Raw genomic sequence first — 21,898 nt, 5'->3', positions numbered from 1 at the left:
TCTTGACTTGCTAGCTATTTCTCAGGGCTGGAAGTCATCCTGGCCTCTCCTTGGACTAGCCATTCCTGTTCTCTACAGCTGCTTCTGTCCCTTCGAGCAAATATGTCTTGTGTTTGATCTCACTATTCTTACCTGATACTAATAATTCGGCATTAGAGAGGCCTAGTGTGTGCATCTTCACTTTTGTAACTTTGTAACTCCCCCAGCTGTTCAAGTCTAAATCATTCGTCCTTGTGGAAACTATTTGTGCAGGCTTCAGACAGATTTTTATCCTTGCTGTTTATTTCTGGCATGTAACTAGTTATGCCTTTCTTCATTCAGTTTCTTGATGGAGTTGCTTATAAAGCAGAAGATGGGAGGGACAGTTTGGGGGTAGGGATTGATGCCCCACACTTAGTATATATTTGGGTCTATGTCCAGTGCTAGGGCCCAGGCCATTCTTTCCTGCTGAGGCTTTAATGCCCAGAGCTGATTATCCTTTTTGGTATCACTTAGTGGGGCTGTCTTTAGGATCCCTTTGGGATATACTTATGGTGCTGCTTGGCCCAGAAAGAGGAGGTGGCCTTTGTTGTGTGGGTGAGTGTAGTCCTCTCATAATGACCCATTTGAGGAGCTGTCAAGGGCAAGCATGAAGTACTGTGTTTCTGTAAGCCCATTTTGTAGGAAGGCCTCCCAAGCAGCCAGATGGTGAGGGCATGACTGGGACTGCAGGGAGAGACAGAAGTTGTTCTGCTCAGATAATCTGTTGGATGTCACTTCCGGCCACACCCAAGTCCTAGCTGCAGCCCTTGGAGCCTGGGTTCTTCACTGGGGGCTCGTGGATGGGCCGCATGTGGGTCTGTGAACTTGCAAAATGGCGCAAGTGAACTTTCAGGGCAGATAGTACTTACTTTTCATCAAAGACTTGGTTGACCTCTGAAAAGATTAAAATGATTATTTTAGAGAATCCGTGAGTAAGCAGAGATAGATCATTTAAAACTTTTTTTCTTTTAACTTTGTTTTTTCAAGACAATTTTAGACTTACAGAAGAGTTCCAAGAACAATACAGGGGTTGTCATATTTATCTTTCACGCAGCTTTCCCTCATAATAACAACTGAGAGAATTATAACAGCAATGGAAACCAGGAAATTAACATTGGCACAATACCCAACAGTAACACTTGCTGTAAACCACTGGTCTTGCTGAAATTTCACTAGTTTTATCCCTAGTGTTCATTTTCTGTTCCTGGGTCCAGTCCAGGATCCCACATTACATTTGGTCGTTGTGTCTCGTTCATCTTTGCTTATTTGTGGCATTTCCCCACTTTAAAGAAGAAAGTAAAATCTGTTGGGAGTGATGACATTAAAATGCAAGGTAAACGTAAGGACATACAAATGATCTGCCTCCCTCTCTTCTTTTTTCCCTTCTTACTCATTTTTCTTTCCAAGTAAAACTTAAAAATTAGTTTTATTTTTATTTGCTGTAATGGAAGTAAAAAAGTTATGGTTTTTATTTTAAAATAAGTAAAAAATGCAACTGTTGGTTTAAAATAAAAAAAACATTTTTTTAAACACATTTTTTTTTTTAATTTTTTTTCAACGTTTATTTATTTTTGGGACAGAGAGAGACAGAGCATGAACGGGGGAGGGGCAGAGAGAGAGGGAGACACAGAATCGGAAACAGGCTCCAGGCTCTGAGCCATCAGCCCAGAGCCTGACGCGGGGCTCAAACTCACGGACCGCGAGATCGTGACCTGGCTGAAGTCGGACGCTTAACCGACTGCGCCACCCAGGCGCCCCAAACACTTGTTTATTTTTGAGAGACAGAGAGAGACAGCATGAGCAGGGGAGGGGGAGAGAAAGAGAGGGAGACACAGAATCTGAAGCAACCTCCAGGCTCTGAGCTATTTGTTAGCACAGAGCCCGATGTAGGGCTCGAACTCGTGAACCATGAGACCATGACCTCAGCTGAAGTCAGATGCTCAGCCGACTGAGCCACCCAGGCACCCCTGCAACTGTTGGTTTTAAAGGCTTTACAAGCTTCGACCATGTTTCAGAATAGTCAAACACATGTCTTGAAATACAAACCAAGCAATTGTAATCGTCATACACCTGACTTTACTGTGTAGTAAAGAATTTAACCTTGCCCCCCAAAAGGTCAGACTTTTGTCCTTGGGTTCCGGAAGGGGACCTCTAAGCTCTTGGAATGTCATGCTTGATGGTGTCTTCATCTGCCTGGAAGCTTTCAATTATACTGAGTAGTATAAAAATGTGATTTAGGGTGTGGGCTGCCACACTAGATAGTCTCAGGATGGGACCTGGACACTCCAGGTAGCAATAGTATGACATCGGGTGGGAGTTTGGGGTTACATGGAGATTGAGGTTGGCCACATGGACAATAAATCATGTCTGTGTGATGGACTCCAAATAAACAGTCTGGACATCAAGGCTCAAGCGAACTTCCTTGGCTGGCAATAGTCACACGAATTCTGGGAAAGCAACGCTGTCAAAACTGAGGGGGTTTTTGGGAACTCCACAAACCTGACACTGATGTCAGAAGTGAGGTGGTCTTGTAGGCTGTTCCCTTGCTTTGCAATTGACCTAAACTTTTGCAGTGACTTTGAGAGCTGAATTTGAAACCCATGAGTCTTTGCATTTGAAGATAAAAATAATTCTTCTTCCAAGACAAACAAGAGATTGTTACTGGTAAAGTGTCATTTTATATTTAGCAGATGCACTTCAGCTAAAGTTTCCTTCCTCATTTCAACACGTTTCATTTGTAAGAATACAATAGGACAGAGCTGGTCACTTTCAGACCCGAAGTTATCTCACTTGCATTGAGGGTTCATAACAAACATTAGAGTTCTTCTAAATATAGATTAAACTCAACATAGAACCACTGTCTTGAAAGACCCTGATCGTGACCTGTGGGAGCCTTCATTGGTAGGTCACACATGTAGCCTGTCTAGATTCCAGAGCTTTAAAAAATTTCTTGAATGCTCCGCCAAGATCTAAGTTCTTCAGGCCTAAAGAACAGCTACATAGATTTGTTTTCTTTCAGAAACTTCCATCTTAGTGATAAATGCATGATGGAGGTGGTGGTGGTGCAGAGCTTGGTAATGAAAGTATCTTTCCAAATGTTCAAATCTGATAAAATTGCTATGAGTTGAGTGCATCTTTTCATTATGGAAACCAGGCGCACTCAAGTGCATAGTATTTTTCAGACACTCAAGCGTACTTTGATGGTTATTCCATTTCTGAAAACAGAAGTCCTAGTGTTTACTTAACAAGAGAAAAGATAAATTGTAGGGTGAGTGCTAAATGTATGCTTCATGTTATCAAAGACTGCTGTTTTCAGAGCACTATGGAAATGGACTCTAATTGAGAAAATGGTTTATGCTATACCATTTTGAGACATATTTTTCATTAAAAAATGTAAATATCTGGCAAAATATGCCAGTGGGCACATGTGAACATGTCATTTGTGCTTGTGTCCTTTTTTTTTATTTCTGAAATCCTTCCAGCTATTTAAAAATTTCAACTATTAAAAAGCGTTGTAGTTGGCATTTCAAATGTTGGTAAGTTTTTTTTTTTTTTAACTTGAGTACAGTTGACCTACAATGTTACATTAGTTTCAGGTATACAACATAGTGATTCGACAACTCTATGTGTTATGCTATGCTCACGATAAGCATAGCTGCCATCTGTCACCACACAAGACTACTACAGTACCATTGACTATATTCTCTGTGCTGTACCTTTTATTCCCATGAGTTATCCCTTTCATAACTGGAAGCCTGTATCTCCTGCTCCCCTTTGTCTGTTTTTCCCATACCCACTTCTCCTCCCCTCGGGCAACATCAGTTAGCGTTTCTAAGTCTGATTCTGGTTTTTTTTTTCTTGTTTTGTGTTTTTTATTTATTCATTTGTTTTCTATATTCCACATTTAAGTGAAACCATATTCTCTTTCTGACTTACCTTACTTAGCATAATACCCTCCAGGTCCATCCAAGTTATTGCAAATGACAGAGCTCATCCTTTTTTATGGTTGACTAATATTCCATTGTATAGTATACAAATGTTGGTAGGCGTTTATGACTTTCCCAGTATTTGATTCTGAACTTGCTGGTTTACTAACTAGAATGCTTTTAAAATAAAATTTGTTGTACTAGGAGTTGAAAGGAGATGTTTTAACTCATAAAACAAGCTGTTAGAAAGTATTTTCCTACATTTTTCTGAATAACATTTTCAGAAATGCCTTTAGTGATAAAACTTTAAAGTATTTAGTTACAAAATATTTAACATTTAAAAGTGCTTACTCACAAAGCAAGAGACATAATATTTTTCTGTAATCTTTCTACAACTAAAGAGGAAGTTGATGTAATTTGGGGACTCTCTTCTTGTTCACAGGCCTGGAGGTCTCTGGGGAAGGTGTTCTCATGGCACAGGCTCCAAGGACAAGCAGCACCACTGTGCGGTTACTCCCAAACATGTCCACTTGGCAAAGCCAAGTGTTTCTTGTGGGACTTTATAAAATACCACCCTTAGCAGATGCTCTTCGTGCCCCTCTTGTATCTCCTGAGTTCACCTTAAGCTTCAGTGGGCAAGGTTCCCATTTGTGGAGGGCTCCTTACCTCAAGAACCCAAGTTCCTGGCTTAAGGATTTTCTTTGGCCATAGGAATTTGCCTGGCTTTTTTTTGAGTGTGGCAGACCTCAAGTGATGGGGATTTAATGTCTTCAGGAATCACCTTCAACCAAGGAGGAATAGGAATTCATGGAGAAATATCCCAGCTTGCTCCCTTCCCAGCTGTGCAATCCTGGAGTATGTTCTGTATTTCCCAGAGGGACCAGCAGGCTTGTATCCCGTTTGCCCACAGTGGTACCCCATTCTGTCATGTACCCTCGATTGATTTTCCTTCCATTTCTCATTCATTTTCCCACTGCCTAACTGTGCTTCTCAACTTACTTGCTCCTAAGTCTTTGTCTCAGGGTCTCCTTTCTTGGACACCCAACAGGAGACACCATACTAACTAAGTAACACAACAGAACCATCAGTCTTATTGGGAGATAAAAGCTCTTGGTGGGCCTCAAAACCACTTGGAGAAATTGGAGATTAAAGAAAATCACCAAATCCCAATAGGTAAGGCTAAATTATTAACAAATCTGGTGGACTAAGAGAAATGGATGTAACAGCAACAATAACAACAATGCATACACACACACACACACACACACACACACAGACACACACACTGGGAGAGAAGATAGTATCATTTTATTTTATTAAAATAATTAAAAAAATTTTTAACACAACATGTCAAACTCCAGTACACTTAACATATGGTATTGTCTTAGTTTCCAGTGAACAAACTAGTGATTCAACCATTCCATACATCTGCCGGTATTCATTATGACAAGTGCACTCCTTAATCCCCATCACATATTTCATCTATCCCTCCCCCACCCTCAAGATAGTATCATTTTATGTATTTATGTATTTATTAATTTATTTTTAAATTTGAGAGGAGATTTCTTTTTTTAAAAATGTTTATTTGTTTATTTATTTTTTTGAGAGACAGAGGCCCTAAGCAAGGAAGTGGCAGAGAGAGAGGGAGAGAGGGAATCCCAAGCAGGCTCAGCACTTTCAGCAGAGTCCGGTGTGAGGCTTGATCCCAAGAATAGTGAGATCATGACCTGAGCCAAAATCAAGAGTCAGACACCTAGAGCTATCCAGGCTCTCCAGATAGTATCATTCTAAGCCAGCACTTAAGATTACAGACTAGGTAATGAGACCATAGGAAGGAATGGGAAAGTGGATTGAGAGAAGCCAAAAATCATTAGTCTTCCACTTATCTAAAGGGCAAATAGGATTTTGTGCATTCATTGCTATTTTAAGATATTTTAAATGAGGCTGATACTGTTTTAGGATAACAACCAGAGGATTAGAACTGAACTGTTTTCCTGTTTAACCTTAGTAAAAGATGGAAGCAAGTGGGAATACATTCACTCATCTAAAGACAAGAAATACACAAGTAATTACTATATATAAAATATTGGGTGTGGATTGGGAATGCTCACAGTATGTATCCTCTGATGCCAAAGAAGCTCCCCTCTCACCTCCCACATTCCAACAAACCCTATCCTCCCAGTGTTATTCCTCACTAACTATTAGATCTGCCACCCCCGCTCTTGCCTCTCTGCCACTCCACAATGTGTGACCTTCCTTCCCCTGGATTTCCAGGATAGGTTCCTAAATGTTGATTAGCCTAAAAATTACAATTCATTGTGCATATTGGGTCCCCAAATAAATACTAGCCCATAGTGACTACACAAAAGTTTTCAAGAATGGGTGTCCTGGGTGGGGTGGCTTAGTCAGCTGAGTGTCCAACTCTTGATTTTGGCTCAGGTCAGGATTCCAGGGTCGTGAAACTGAGCCCTGCGCTGGGCTCTGCGCTGAGTGCGGAGCCTGCTTCAGATTCTCTCTCTCTCTCCCTCTTCCCCTCTCCCCCTCTTGTGCTCACTCTCTCTCTCTAGGAAAAAAAAAAAAAAAAGCTCCCAAGAATGTACTTGGGAACAGTCCCAAGACTGATGCTTTTGGAAACAGATGTGTCTCCGTAGACATTTATGTATATTACATATAATTTATTCCTCACAACAATCCCATGTAGCAGGCAGTGGCACTCTCTCTACCTTAGAGAGGTGTCCATTGCACATCCAGGGTCTCACAACCATGAAGTGCTCAGTTTGGGATTCTGCCCAGTTCTGATTCCAAATGCCTTGCTTCTTCCAGCTCCCTGGGTCATCTTGACAGGATACACATTGGACTGCGGTAGGAGCTCCTGAAACAAAATAACCCCAAAAGGCCTTATCAAATACAAACACAGCATTGTTGATATTAAGCATTGTTTAGTCAACAGAAATCGGCTATATATATGTAGCATTTAGCAAAAATTATGATTTTATTAAAGACACTGTTTTAAAAAGTTTATGAACTTTGTTACTTTTTGACACAAAGGTATATAACATTTAGAGTTAAGGAGTATTTGACAAAATATGCTGTTTAGAAATTTGAAATTACCATTCTCAGTTAACATTATTAAATCTAGCTGGCAAAAATTAAGTATATATTACAAAACAATAAAATAGAATGAACTGAGAGAATCTGAGTCTGAAAGACTTTCTACTGTCTGAAATTTTTACAAAGCCTAATTCATTACAGTATGAAGACAACCAACACATTACAAAAAATAAACAAAAATCGTAAGGCCACAAACTCTTCCCATAATATAGCAAGCTAATAACAATAAATGTTTCAATAGAAATTGCAAAATTGTGTCATTTAAAATGTGTTCAATTCTTTCACTCATGTGGAATTTAAGAAACAAAACAGATGAACATATGGGAAGGGGGGAAAAGGGAGGAAAGAGAGAAGCAAACCACAAGAGACTCTTAGAGAACAAATTAAGTGATGGAAGGGAGGTAGGTAGGGAGATGGGCTAGATAGGTGATGAGTGTTAAGGAGGGCACATGTTGGGATGAGCACTGGGGTGTTATATTTAAGCGATGAATCACTGAATTCTACTGAAACCAATATTACCCTATATGTTAATTAACTAAAATGTAAATAAAAATTAAAAAATGTGCTCAATTCCATCAATAAGAATTGGCTAAAGTGGGAAATTAAGAAATACAGCAACATGCTGTTTATTAAATGACAACACTACATATGAAAATCTGTAATTTTTTAAAGTTTGTATATTTATTTTGGGGGGTGCAAAGAGAGAGGGAGAGAGACAATCGAAGGTAGGCTCCACGCTCAATGTGGAGCTCGACGTGGGGCCTGATCTCACAACTGTGAGATCACAACCTCAGCAGATATCAAGAGTCAGATGCTTAACAGACCGAGCCACCTAGGTACTCCCAAAATCTGTAATTTTTATCAAAACAGTATTCAAGAGAAAATTCACATGTAGTGTTTTTATTATCACTAAAGGAAAAAACCAAAAAACATTCAATATGCATTTCTTGGAAAGGGGATTCAAAGAAGTATAAGATAAAAATAATATGAATAAAAGGAAAAAAACAAATTAGAAAAGAAAACCTTAAAATTATAAACCTCAAAAAGACAACTCACTGAAGAAAAGATCAAGAAAAACAGGTCAAATAGGTACAAATAGTACTGTAATTAAGAAAGAGTAAAAAAAGAGTACTAGTAAATCTAAAGAGTAGATTTAATAATTATAGATATAACTTATTTTGTAACATTTATAAAGATATAATTGATGGTAAAGGTATATTTTATAAAATTATAAGCAAATATTTTTAAATGTAGCTTAAGAACTTTTGGAAAATTTGATATTTTGGTATGTTTGGTTTCTGTCATGACCACCAGAGGGCACAGTAGTTTTAAGTTTCTTTTCCCTCCCTTTTCTTTCCTGAGAAGTCCTGGATGAGTTCTGGGCTGTTTGTTTTGTTGACAGACCCCAGGGAAGCAGACTGCTGGAGGCCTAAATGGTATTGTTTGGAAGGGATCGACGAGATTCTGGTTTGTTCACCCTCCAAAGGAGGGAACATCAAAAGGAGAATCCTAGGGTCCCTGTGGGGAAAGAAAAAAAACATGGAATTTATAGAATGAATTGGTTAAGTTGGTATAGTTTCCATGAAAAAAAGTAGTGGATTTCCGAACAGGAAATAGATGTTGGGTCAGACTGTAGGTCAAGTCCGGTTGAAGAGCACAGGAGAGGGAGGGACTTTGCTTCTCTTCTGTGTGTTGAAAGTGCTTCCGAAACCCAGAGGGGCATAATTAACTGGCTCTGATCACGTCTGTGCCTCAAGAGGGCAAACAATCTTCTAGAGTAGCAGTGCTAAATTAGAAAAGAGGTTCATCAGAGGTCCTTTCCAGCTTAATGGTTTTTATCATTAGATAACTTCCAAGGACCATCTTTGGCCCAACGGTGGGAAGTGTACAAATATAAAAATCACGCACCCAGCAGAGATCCATCATTCTGCAACACTGGGCAGACCATTGGGACCATTGGGTCTCAAATAATGACAACAACCTTGCCTGTGTCACGGAGCTGTGAAGCTTAATTCTGGTAGTTATGTTTCACTTTGTGAAAAACAGAGCTGGTTGTGAACCTAAGGGTTTCATGTTACCCGGTGATTCTAGAGCTCTTAGACATCCCACAGCACTTTGTCATTACGTATTTTATGATCTTTGCACCTTTCTGTGCAGCTTTAATAATATTTAGCTACATCTCCTCTTGACTATGAGAGCAAGATCTTGACCAAGCACACTTGCGTGTATGTAGAAAATCCTATGGAATATAAAATAAAACTACTAGAATAATACTGGAACTGGGCAAGGTAACAGGACACAGTCTATAAACAATTAATTGCATTCATACATAATGGCAACAAATTAGAAAATGAAATAAAGTATTTTTTTTTACAATGGCATCAAAATATCAAATATCTAGGGGGCACATGGGTGGCTCAGTCCGTTAAGTTTCGGCTCAGGTCATGGTCTCACAGTTCAAGCCCCTACATTGGGCTCTGCGCTGACGGTTCGGAACCTGCTTGGGATTCTTTTCTTTCCCTCTATCTCTGCCCTTTCCCCGACTCTCTCTCTCTCTCTCTGTCTCACAAAATAAATAAGTAAAAAACTTAAAAAAAAAAAACCATCAAATACCTAGGAAGAAACCTAACAAAGTTCATACAAAATCTCTATACTAAAAGTTACAAAAGTATTGCTGAGAAAAATTAAGGCAAACCTCAATAGTCAGGAAAGCCATGATAAAGAGCTTGCCCATAGCCCCAAAGCCAGGGGAGTGGGGCCGCCAGCCCCTGCCTGCCATCCAGAGCCAGATTTATACCTCTGACCGACCACTAGACTCCTGTCCCCTATGTGTCTCCTTTGAGCTCTCATGGCCACTCCTCAGGCTCCACTTTCTCGGCCAGCAGCCCTTTCCTCAACAGAGGGCATCCTGTCCTGTTCATGAGGAAGTGAGAACAATCAGGCCTGAGCCCCCAGCTCTTCTGTATCCCTGCTGCCAGAACGGACACCATGTAGGCCACCCTCCACCTCTTTGGAAGCAGATGGAGTTCTCTTTTTGCCCAAGGTCAAGTACTCTAACCTGTGTGTCTATAACCTCTCTTATTTCCAAGTGTTCTTTTTTTTTTTAATTTTTAAAATGTTTATTTATTTTTGAGAGAGAGACACAGAGCGTGAGCAGGGGTGGGGCAGAGAGAGAGGGAGATACAGAATCCGAAGCAGGCTCCAGGCTCTGACCTGTTAGCACAGAGCCAGATGCAGGTGTCGAACCCATGAACCGTGAGATCATGATCTGAACTTAGGTCAGATGCTCAACCCACTGAGCCACCCAGGCGCCCCCTCCAAGTGTTCTTTTTAAAAATAAAGATGTTTTTAGGATTACAAGAACAATACAGCTTGTAATATAAGAATATAGAGAATAGAAAGTGGAAAAATTTGTTACTAATCCTCTCAAACAGAAAGACACCATGAACATTTCTGGGTTTTTTGGGTGCATTTTAAAGGCACAGTGTGGTCACATTAGTAAATAAAAACTGTCCCCTCTGTTAAATGGCTATTATTAATTATAACATACACATTCCCACATTGTTGGACATTCAGGAGCCTTCAAACGTGGTCTTTGATGTTGGGTAGTTTTCCAAAGGTTTGCTTGTATTTTTCTGATTATGGCACTTTTACACTATCTCTGTGCAGCTTCTGCTGCTGCCCCTCCCCCTCCGGAAGCACTGGTGCCCAATCAGAGATTTGGGGTCCTCTTCCCAAGCTGGGCCCAGTCACTTCCTGGGCTCAGAAGCCATGTCATGTAGGGGTCCTCTTCCCTGCTATGGAAGGCGCTTCTGATGTGCTAGCAGACGGTAGAGGGGACAGCCCCGGGGGACTCCAATGGCAGCAAACCCTTTATCCTTGTTTGAAAACACGTATCACCTCCTTGAGCTTCCCCTCAGTCCAGGCTTGCAACCCACAGCCAGCCGGCCGGTCTGGGCTCTGTGGTCCGCAGGTCCGGCTGGGGATCCCAGAGCAGCTCCCGGGCCCGAGTCAGCGTCCGGATGCAGCGATTTCCAAGAATTAAGAACGGCTCTACTTAGAAGGTCGCCTCGGAAGTGTTTTGTGAAGACAGACGGGTTACGGGGGAAGCTCAGACGCCTGGGCGTCTTTCTTTGAGCGCTCTCGCGGTGCACCCCGACAGCCCGTGGCCGAGGCGCGTTGGTGCGGGAAGTTTCCAGCAGGGGGCAGTGCAGGCACGCTTAGGAACCTTTCCCAACAGGCATTGGGCTTTACACTGCAAAATCGTCCAAAAACTTGGAGCAGTTTGCTCTCTGTTTTATGGTCTGAAGTTTATTGACTTTCACTCCACACGGATCATTCGAGTCCGAAGGAATCCTTTAAAAACAGCAACAGCAGCATAGATTACAATCATGCGGTTTTGATGGAACCTGCTTTCTCTCCTTTGCTTTGGACATCTGTCACACTGGTGTGACAATGGGCTGGGACAGGCCTTCAGGGAAGGGCAGGGTAGGTGGATTCTACCTGGTGCAGCCTCTCCATGGGGACTTACTCAGGGTGCCGATTAAACAGACTGGCGGACTGCTGGAAATGTCTTTGTAGTGGGCCAGAGCTCTCAGTTAGACTGGGTTGTAAAGGAAATGGCACTGCCATTATTTCCTGTAATCCCCGTCTAGTTTCTTTCTCTTTTTTGCCTGATACAGATACATCACCACTTCCTGGTTAACTCTCCCAAGTTAATGATTGCTCAACCATTTTTAGGTTTAAAACTCATTGGTTCCCTCTCACTGTATCCTTGGACTGGTTCTAACTAGAGTGTAGAGGGCTGGACACTGCCACCCACCTGGGACCACAGGCTGGCCAGCTTCTACTAAGGCCTTGGTTTCTCGGGGGCCTCTGCTGATCCCTGCCTATTTCCAATTTATGTTTCTTATTCTCTTGGGCCACCCACAAACGGGCTGGGCAGGCCTCTGGGAACGATGCCTATGGTTCCCTGGCTCCCTGGGCAGAGAGAGCTGCTGAGGTGGTAGCAGAATCTCCACTGGGTCTCAGTGGACAGTGAGGCTGTCCAAGTGGGTTCTTTGATGCAATTTCCCACATGCCAGTTTCTAGATCCACCCGAGTTATCTAACTTCCAAGTCCCACTTGGTCCCTTTCGAACTTAAGGATGGCCTCTCTTGCCTGTTGTGTGGGTCAGGTGGGGCTGTTATGGGTCCTCTGGTGCCTAGACATACTCAGACCCACTTCTCCCCTGAGGCTGGATGACACAGGTCTCTCTAAGAGGCTCACTGCTACTGTCCTGTGGTTTCCGTTCTAGATCAGACCTTCAGACTTCAAGTACAGTCTGGTTTGTGTCCACTCAGCCCACAGAGGGAAGGGGGGAGAGTGTGGCCTTGGTGCTGGGCCTGAGCCTCATGCTTCCTCTCCCGTCAATTCCTTCAGTTCCCCAGCTTGGAGGGTGCACACATACTCCTGCACACACAGACACTAAGACACAGACACAGACACACACACACACACAGACACATACTGACACACACATATACACACACTCTACACTCTGATACCCACAGACACATACAATAGGTTACATATATAAAGAAGATACATGCTTAGCTTCTCATTTCACATATATGGATGCATTGAAGATGAGTATGGTAGTCGTGGTGGATAACACAACTCTGTATCTTTCTATTTCATTGCCTTTCAAATATTTGGCTTCATACCTGGATGGTACCTTTTAAAGTAAGAAGCTAAGTCTGTCTTGTCTTTGTGTTTTGATTCCATAGTTGACTCTCCTTCCCCAAATCATGGGGCAAATCTATGTCTACTTGTCTGGGGAAGGAAAGGCCCTTGGGCGACAAGGAATACTTCTGCCCAAGCATCATCATCATCTATCTGCACTCCATCCTCTGTGCCTCATGGTGGACTGTCAGGTCAAGACCCCAAGGCTCAACCTTGAGTGGAGTGGGTTTGTCTTAAAGAGAATGGGCCTTTATTGCCAATCATCTTGGGAAATGGTGGATTCTGGGGCATGACATGGGACTTGGGAGATGTTGGGGTCTGTGAGCAGATCCAGGTATCCCAAATGTCTGAATTCTGAACAAATTGAGAAACATCCCCCATGAGTAGCAGATGGAGGCCGGATCATGGCCTTGCTAGCTCGGGTGGCTGGTCACCTTTGGCCGTACAGAGGATCCTGAGTAAGGTAGACAGTGTCAGTTCGTGGCCAGATGTGGGCTTACTTCTAAGTTATTCTCTGTTATAGCTCCCTTGGCTCATTCCAAGTTCTTCAAATTCCCTGAAATTTACAATCTGGGCTCAGATTGTGGTGGGGTATTGGGGGGTGGGGAGGATTTTGTGCCTGTGGCTTGGTGAGCAGCACAGGGTACAGTGCCCACTCTCTGAGGACAGAGTCATGGAGGCCAAGGGTAGCTGTGCCCTGTGGACCTGGCTCGTGGTGGCTGCTCGTGGTGAAGGGTGATGAGGGATGAGAGCAGCAAGATGTGAAAAGAGGAGAGCTTGAATCCTGCTCCTGAATCTCTTAAGAAAATTATAGAAAGCATGGCTGGTGAGCCCTTGGGGCTCCTGCCTTCCTAATTCAGATCGGAGTGGAATTGGACATTGTCTATGTTTTGTGTGCCATGTGTGTGCTGAATGCCCTTCTGGGCTCGAAGGAGGAGGCAGTCTCTACAACATGCCAGGCCCAGAGAAACCCCAAGTTTCCAGAGAGAAGCTTCAACATGGAAGTTCAGTTATGGTATGTGGATGAGGAGATGGAAACTGGTTTTTAAAGCCGGTCAAAGGCCTTGTCAATTCATGGTAGACATGGGGTTTGGTGAACTGTAATGCTCAGCCCTTCCCATGCAACATTCCCTTCCCGGGGTCCTGGAGAGGCCCCCTTGCCCCACCCCCCTGCCTTGCACCCACAAAGGACCCATTGTCCCCACACAGGCATCCCCGGTGCTGAGCTGCCCCTGTGCAGCTGTCACAACACTGGGATCCTCTGGCTCTTCCTCGGACGGTTTTGTTACCAGATCTGAGTCTGATGTTTGCACTTTATGCTTGCTCCCCACCCCAGGCGTGACATGGGGCTCTCTGCATCCCAGGCCCCCCGGGTTCCATCTGACATGCTCCTTGGGTTTCCTGAGCCTTCACTGTGCCCACACCTGTTTTGCTGTGGGAACTCTTGACCTGGATTCTCTCCCTGCCTTAGAATGCTGGGAATTTCAGGAGACTCGGGGGCAGGGTGAAACAGATCACCCCCTGTTTCTTTCTTCCCTTCCTCCCCAGAGTAAATAGCAAAGGCTTTAGTTTTAAATTAGAGATGGTGGACCTTATAGTCTTTGCAAATATGAGTTGGTCTCAGTCTCTGACCCTTTTCCTTTTTCATTTGGACACCTGGGGATTTGTTGCTAGGTCCTGAAAGCCTCGACTCATGTTATCTCTTATCTTGCAGTGTTTCCTGGTTTTTCGATTACATTTTATTTAAATAGAACCAGACCTTTTCCATTTACTTCCTGTTCTCACTCCAGCCTTTTGGTCACTGGATTGCACATTCTAATTATAATGCTGTGCAAACGGAGTGCATACCATTGTCACATGACCTCCATGAGATAGCATCATTAGTAGTGTTGTTCTTATCAGAAAGACCAAGAAACTGAGGCAGGAAGAAGCCAGGTGCTCACTCAAGGTCATAGAGTCAGTGGGAAAGCTTAGCCTTACTCAGGTTCTCCTGGCCCTCAGCTCAGAGTTCTTTCAAAACTTATAGGACTTCAGTGCTGTGTGCCCCTTAGAAGCATGTTCAAATCAGCAGGTGCTGATGGTCTCCTCTCTTCTCAGCCTCTCCAGAGTCCAAGCAAGTTTGTAGGAATCCCATTTACCTGAGAAAGACTTTGTGTTTTCAGGATGCCTTCAGTGTAGGGCAGAGTTCCAGTCTCATCCTGCAAAGATTGGATGAGAACAGCAATGAGATCTCTTGCTTCCCTTCTCCCGTCTGCCTCCTATCCCACAAATTCTAGAAAGTTGTGGAAGAGAGATCTTTTTGTCATTTACATGATATCTTCTGGAAGTCCTGTGAGTTAGTTTCTTCCCCTTCTATATTTCCTGAACTCAGGGCCACTGCTTAAATTGAGCAAAAGATCATCGCAAAACTCTAAGGGAGTGCTACTCAAATTCATAGTTGGTGTCGCTCTGTTTATTATTATAACAGTTTTTCCAGTAGATGGCAGGAGAGTGTTGTGAAGAGCAGGTGCCTTGTTCTAATTTGTGTGGCATCTCTGTGACTTAGCAGTGGGCCCACACTTGGCACATGACTGTTACAGCAGTCATGACTAAGCTAGGGCCCCAGCAGAAAGATGACCATGGTAAGCATAACCTCGAAGCTCTGTGCCCAGCCTGGCTGCACTGGAGGGGACAAGGCAGGCAGTTGGAGAGCTGGACAGTGAGACCTCACCCTTGGGACTGCCATGGTGGCCCATGAGGCCCTTTTGAGATGCGTGGTTTAGTCTGGGGGTCCTCAAACTATGGCCAGCAGGCCAAATCCAGCCACTGCTTGTTTTTGTTCGGCCAGTGAGGTAAGAATAGTTTTTACTTTTTAAAATGGGTGGAAAAAATCAAAAGACTTGTGACTTGGGACATGTGGCTACAAAGCTTAAAATATTTACCGTCGGGCCTTTTACAGAAAGATGTTGCCAACATTTGGGACTTCCATTGGCTCCAGACTATCATGATATTTTTGGGAATGTATCCAAAAGCAGAAGGTAAGCTAGAAGACGGAGTAGCCCAAGGGGCTGCTGGTGCACCGTGGGTCCTTGAGACCCCTGGGAGGTGGTGCTTGGCCTCTCCCATCCCAGATCATATCGAGAGGGTGCAGTGCCTTGTGGGGGGAGCCATCTCCCCTCAGCCCTGGGCCTGGCTTCAGCCACTGCAGCCCTAATTGCCAGGATGCATTTTTGCTTTAGCATCTTCTGTCTGTCCATGCACCAACTATGACTCCTGGACCCAACAGAATGCTTCTGGCTTTTCAAACACCTTGGTGCAATTTCCAACAATGTGTAAGAGAAATCCCTTATGACCTTCAGGGTAATAGGATAATGTACTCAGACAAGAGGTCTGGACATGCAGCCGCTTGCCCAGTAGTCCTGGGTTCTTTATAGAAACATCTCCAACAGACCAGTTCCACAGAAGTAATGTCCACAGCCCAATGGTTGACGCCTGGACTACATTCTGTTCAAAAAAGGATATGCTTATGATATCGGATCAAATGTCCACCATCTGTCAGGAAATATGGCTGTCTCTACCTTCAAAGGATGTTCAAGTTTCCATTTTACAAAATGAAGAGTTATGGGATGGATGGTGGTGATGGCTGTATGACAACGTGAATGTATTTAATACCACTGAACCACACACTTACAGATGGTGAAGATGCGGGGCTCCTGGGTGGCTCGGTTGGTTGGTTGGGTGTCTGACTCTTGGTTTCCACTCAGGTCATGATCCCAGGGTCGTGGGATCAAACCTCACATTGGGCTCTGTGCTGAGTGTGGAGCCTGCTTGAGATTGTCTCTCTCTCTCCCTCCCTCTGCACCCTTCCCCCACATGCACTCTGTCTCTCTCTCTCTCTAAAATAAAAATTTTAAAAATTTAAAAATGGTGAAGATGATAAATTTTATGTTATGCCATTTTACCACAAAAAAAGAGAAAAATGAAAAACATGTCTAGAATCTAATTACTAAACCTCTCCTTTGTTGTTCTTTGGTTGAAGACACAGCCTGCTTGTAACTAAGGATTATTTTGGGAGATTCTACTTTTTTTAGGTTTATTTATTTATTCTGAGAGAGAGCACATGTGTGTACTGGGAAAGGGCAGAGAGAGAGAGAGAGAGAGAGAGAATAAGAGAGGGAGAGAGAGAATCCCAAGTAGGCTCCAGCACTTTCAGCACAGAGCCTGACGTGGGGCTTGATCTCATGAACTGTGAGATCATGACCTGAGCTGAAATCAGGAGTCCACTGCTTCACTGACTGAGCCACCCAGGCGTCCCTATTGTGGGAGCTTCTTAACAGAAGCTGCTTCAGTTTACTCTGTTATAGGCTACTATCAACAGAACCATTGGAATGATCCTTTAAAGTATCAGAGGGCTCGTGGCCTTCTTCTGTTTAAAATCTTGCAGTGCCTCTCAACTCACCTAGAGCAGAGGCTAAAACCTTTTCAGTGGTCCACAAGTCCTCCACCGTCTGGCCCCCATATCTCTCTGACCTATCTTCTTCCCCTCATTACAGTCTGTTCCCCATGGCCTCCTTGCTATTCCTCTGGGGCACTAGGCATGCATCCATTGAGAACATTCCTACTGCTAAGCACCTCTGTCTGCAAAATTCCTCCTCCTCCTGATATTCCCCTGCTAGTCTTTGCTCAGGTGTCATTTTCTTCACGAGGTCTAGCTTTGCTTTCCTTAATATTGCAACCTGTCTTCTCCTCTCTTTTTGTGCTGTTATACCGTAGTACTTACTTGATTTACTTACTTATTATCTACTGCTTATTCTTATAAGATGTAAGCTCCATGAGGTCCGGCATATTTTTTCATTGTTGTAACCCAAAAACATGAGCGGGGGGTGGAGGCAAAGAGGGAGAGGGACAGAGGACCCAAAGCAGGCTCTGTGCTGATGGCAGCAAAAGCCTGCTGTGGGGCTTAAACTCACAAACTGTGAGGTCATGACCTGAGCTGAAGTCAGACACTCAACCGAGTGAGCCACCCAGATGCCCCTCAACATGTTTTTTTTTTTTGAACGAATAAATAAACAAATCTTTGAGAGGCGAGCCTTCCCATGTACTGAAGACTGTGTTAGAATTACAAGTGCCTCTTCCACCAACAAATTATCTCAGAAAAGTTGGGTGTTGTTTTAACAGGGTTTTTGGCCAGGATCCATAAGGTAGCTTCTTTAAGTGAGGTAGATACTCCTACTATTATTGTTAAGCAGAGGAGGAAACCAAAGTAGTTAAGGACTTGAATCAAGGGTTGTTGGCTCCAGAGTCCATGCTTTTAATGCTACATGATACCACCTTTTCTGTAGTGCATCAGAACTTGAACTTGTCTTCTCTCCAGACAAGGGTACTTCTGCTTCTGCCTGATTTAGCTTTTTCCTTAGTTGCACCATTCCTGTACCTCTACTTTTCTGGGAGGGAGCAAAGATAATTGTCTTTTTCCGAGTGGGGAAACCGAGGCCCAGCCATTTTCATTAACTTGACCCTATCACGGTGTTCATAGGTAGCAGAACTGACCCTGGAACCTAGGAATTCCAGACCCTACAGCTGAATACCCATACTGTGCTGCCTTTTGTTTTACTCCTCATTCTGGTCGATAACTTTGATAAAGATATGGAGTGAATGGCAATTAGAGTAACAGTAGTAGTAACTGGGGTGGGGGGTGTTGGGTGGATGGGGAATGGCCACCAGAAGGTGAGTGGGATAGGGAGAGGATTCAGAATCATGGAGAATGGTGGAAGAAGCAGGGTGTTTTAGCCTTGAGGGAATCCAGGGTAAGGGTAGGGGCATCTGGAAACTCCTGATGTTTGAGTGTCTATGTGGAGGTGTTAAGAGGTGGCCTGAGGTCCTGGAAAGGGCGTGGGGTCTGGAGAGATGCCCTTCTAGGAGGGGGACAAAGTCTGTGAATTTGAGTTTTCCTATCAGTGCAATGAGCACCCACTAGGACCCACTTTGCAGAGTCGTGTCAGAAAAACACACGTGAAAGGAGCCCAGCCGGCTCCTCACGCCCCATGAATGCCATCCACCATGAATACGGTGGTGAGAAGGTCACGATGAAGGCTGTGATCTACAAGACTGGTAAACCACTTTGGCAACTTGATGGGGATGGTTCCCAGGACTAGGCTGGAGGATGCGCACCACCATTCCATTCTGAGCTGTTTTATTTTGTTAAAACCAGTGTAGCTTAGCATGACGACCACGATATCTGCGGTATTCTACAATTCCGTTTCATTTGGGGCAGAGAATGGAAGAGATATTGTCTTCTATATGACAGAGGGCGTAGCTAGGATGACTGGAAATGAAACATCATGCATTCGGATGGTTCGTTTTATTATAACATACACTGTGTGCGTCTTCTATGGCTTACATATAATCAGTCAATATTCTATCAGTTATTCCTCTTCAGAAACATGTGGAAAGATGAACAAAGAACAGCCCCAACATCACAGCATGACAGGGTCAGGGAATTTCAGAAATGGAAAGGACGTTAGAAACGGGTTTATAGTGAAATCGAACATCCAGAGGAAGGATTTAGAAGTCCCCCCGGAGCCCCTCCTGGCAATGTGCAGCAGTCTCCCATCTTGCTAAAGTGTCACATTTGGCACACGCTCCTGGAGAACCAGCAGACTTTTCAGTCTTTTTCAATTAAATTCCATGATGCTGTCCCTCTTGCCAACCTGATGTTAATTTGCCTCCTGTTGCTGCACCTTCAGTGGTTTCCCATTTCCTTTAGGATAGACTCCAAAGACATTCACAATCTGGCACCAATATACCTAAGGCTGTTACTTCCCTTCACGTGTCCTCCGTTCCAGTCTTGCCTCAGTGGGAGCTCAGGTTTCTGAGACGGGGTGGGGGGTGGGGTGCAGTGTTTTGGGGCTCCAGAGCCCAGGGGCCACATGTGTCCCTGGAGGCACTGCCTTATCTCTGCTGCTCTGGGGTTCTACTCTTACCTCTTCCACCCTTCTGTGCAGGGGAGGCTGAGACGAGCAGGGAGTGAAAGTCACTGTTACTAAATGACCATGAACCTCTGTGAATCCAGCAGAGTCGAGATGCTTTCATGTCGCAGGCCTTCGGTAACCAGCGACTCCCATGACTGGCCCATCCTCGTGTGCACATGTCTACTTGACCTTCACAGAAGAACCCCTCCTGTAGCTAAACCAGCCCACAAGCCCTTCTATGCCATCTGCCTGGCAGTCTTAAGCCTGCCTGCCTCCACTGTCCCACATAGGACAACACCTTCTCCCTTCCTTGAAGTTCAGGCTGGCACAATGTGCTTCTAATGTGATCCCTTTTGCCACCTTTCTTAGTGTCCTTATTTTTGTCGCAAGAAAGCTGTTGATTCACATCAGAGGAGAGAAACACAAAACAATTCATATCAGAGTCAAATAGGACTAGAGCAGCACCGCCCAGCAGAAATTTAGTGTGAGCTACATATGTAATTTAACATTTTCTAGTGGCAGGTGAAATTACTTTTGAAAATATTTTATCCAGCCCAGTTTTCCAAAATATTATTTTAGCCCATGATATTAAAATATGATCAGAAATATCTTTCTTTTTTCTCTGTTCCAAGTCTTAGAAATCTGCTGTGTCTTTTATACTCAGAAGACATCTCAATTAAGACTTACTGCGTTTCAAGTGCTTGGAAGCCACGTGTGGCTAGTGGCTCCTGTACTGACCCAGCAGGTCTGCAGAGTCTGCAGGCTAAAGGGTGTGAGCTCTAGAGTCACATGGAGCTGAGTTTGAATCCTGGCTCTGACACTGATAGGCTGTCTAGATGTAGGAAAATCCCCTTACTTATAAGAGGCTCGGTTTTCTAACCTATAAAATGATGATATTAATTATTGCCACAAAGAGCTGTTGTGGAGAGCAAATGAGATAATACATGCTCTGGTCCACAGTGAAGCTTTAGTGTTCACTGTTGTTATTATTATAGATTTTAAACTTGAGCATTTATTTGCAAGACCAGCGATGCTCTATTTTCTTGCATCAATTTCAGTCATAAATGTCTGTGGGTGATGAAGACAAGTGAACTTGTTTTGAGGACTTTAGTTTGGTGGGCATTCTTAAAGCACACATCCATGAAGTTGGCTTTAAAAATGTTTATTTTGAACATTTTAAAAATTTTTATGTATTTTTTTCAAGAGAGAGAGATCTGAGAGTGAGCGAGGGGGGGAGGGATATAGAGGGAGGGAGAGAGAGAATCCCAAGCAGGCTCCGTGCTGTCAGTGCAGAACCTGATGTGCGGCTTGATCCCGTGAACTGTGGGATCATGACCTGAGTTGAAACCAACAGTCAGATTCTTAACCAACTGAGTCACCCAGGAGCCCCTGAACATTTTATTATGAAAATATTCAAACAGAAAAGTTGAAAGAATTATACAGTGAATGTCTGTATACACACACTATCTAGAGTCTACAATGAATATTTTGCTGTTTCCTTTATTAAATACCTATCCATTTTTCTATCCTTCTATCCATTCATAAATCCATATTATTTAATTTTTTTTATTTTAGAGAGAGAGAGAGAGTGTGTGTGTATGTGAGTGGGGGAGATGTACAGAGGGAGAGAGAGAGAGAGAGAGAGAGAGAGAGAGAGAGAATCTTAAGTAGGCTCCATTCTCAATGTGGAGCCTAATGCAGGCTTGATCCCATGACCCCGGATTCATGACCTGAGCCAACATTAAGAGTCAGATGCTTAACTGACTGAGCCACCCAGGTGCCCCTTACTTATTTTTTTTGAATTTTGTAATTATTGCAGCCAATGTTCATCTTGCAAGAGTTAAAAAACCCACTAAGATGTGTTAATCATGTGTGCTTTTGCACATATTTCAGAAAGTGGCCAGAATAGTGACAACACATGTGTAATAATTTGGATGATTTGAATAATACAATTAATATAACTGATGTACTATAATATTTAATAAGCAAGATACATGTTCTTTCCCAACACCCGGGGAAATTTTATAACTATTATTACACATATAAGAAAACATACATGCTATACCTTTGTAGGTAATACCTACAAAAAGAGAGTCCCTCTAAACTGATCGATCCACTCTGAAAAAAAAAAACCCCAAAAAAACTAAATCAGTGTTTTAAACAACT

This window comes from Prionailurus viverrinus, chromosome D2 (genome assembly GCF_022837055.1).
Source record: "Prionailurus viverrinus isolate Anna chromosome D2, UM_Priviv_1.0, whole genome shotgun sequence".
NCBI lineage: Eukaryota > Metazoa > Chordata > Mammalia > Carnivora > Felidae > Prionailurus > Prionailurus viverrinus.
The sequence above is the reverse complement of the archived record's forward strand: the minus strand, read 5'-3'. Positions refer to the sequence as shown.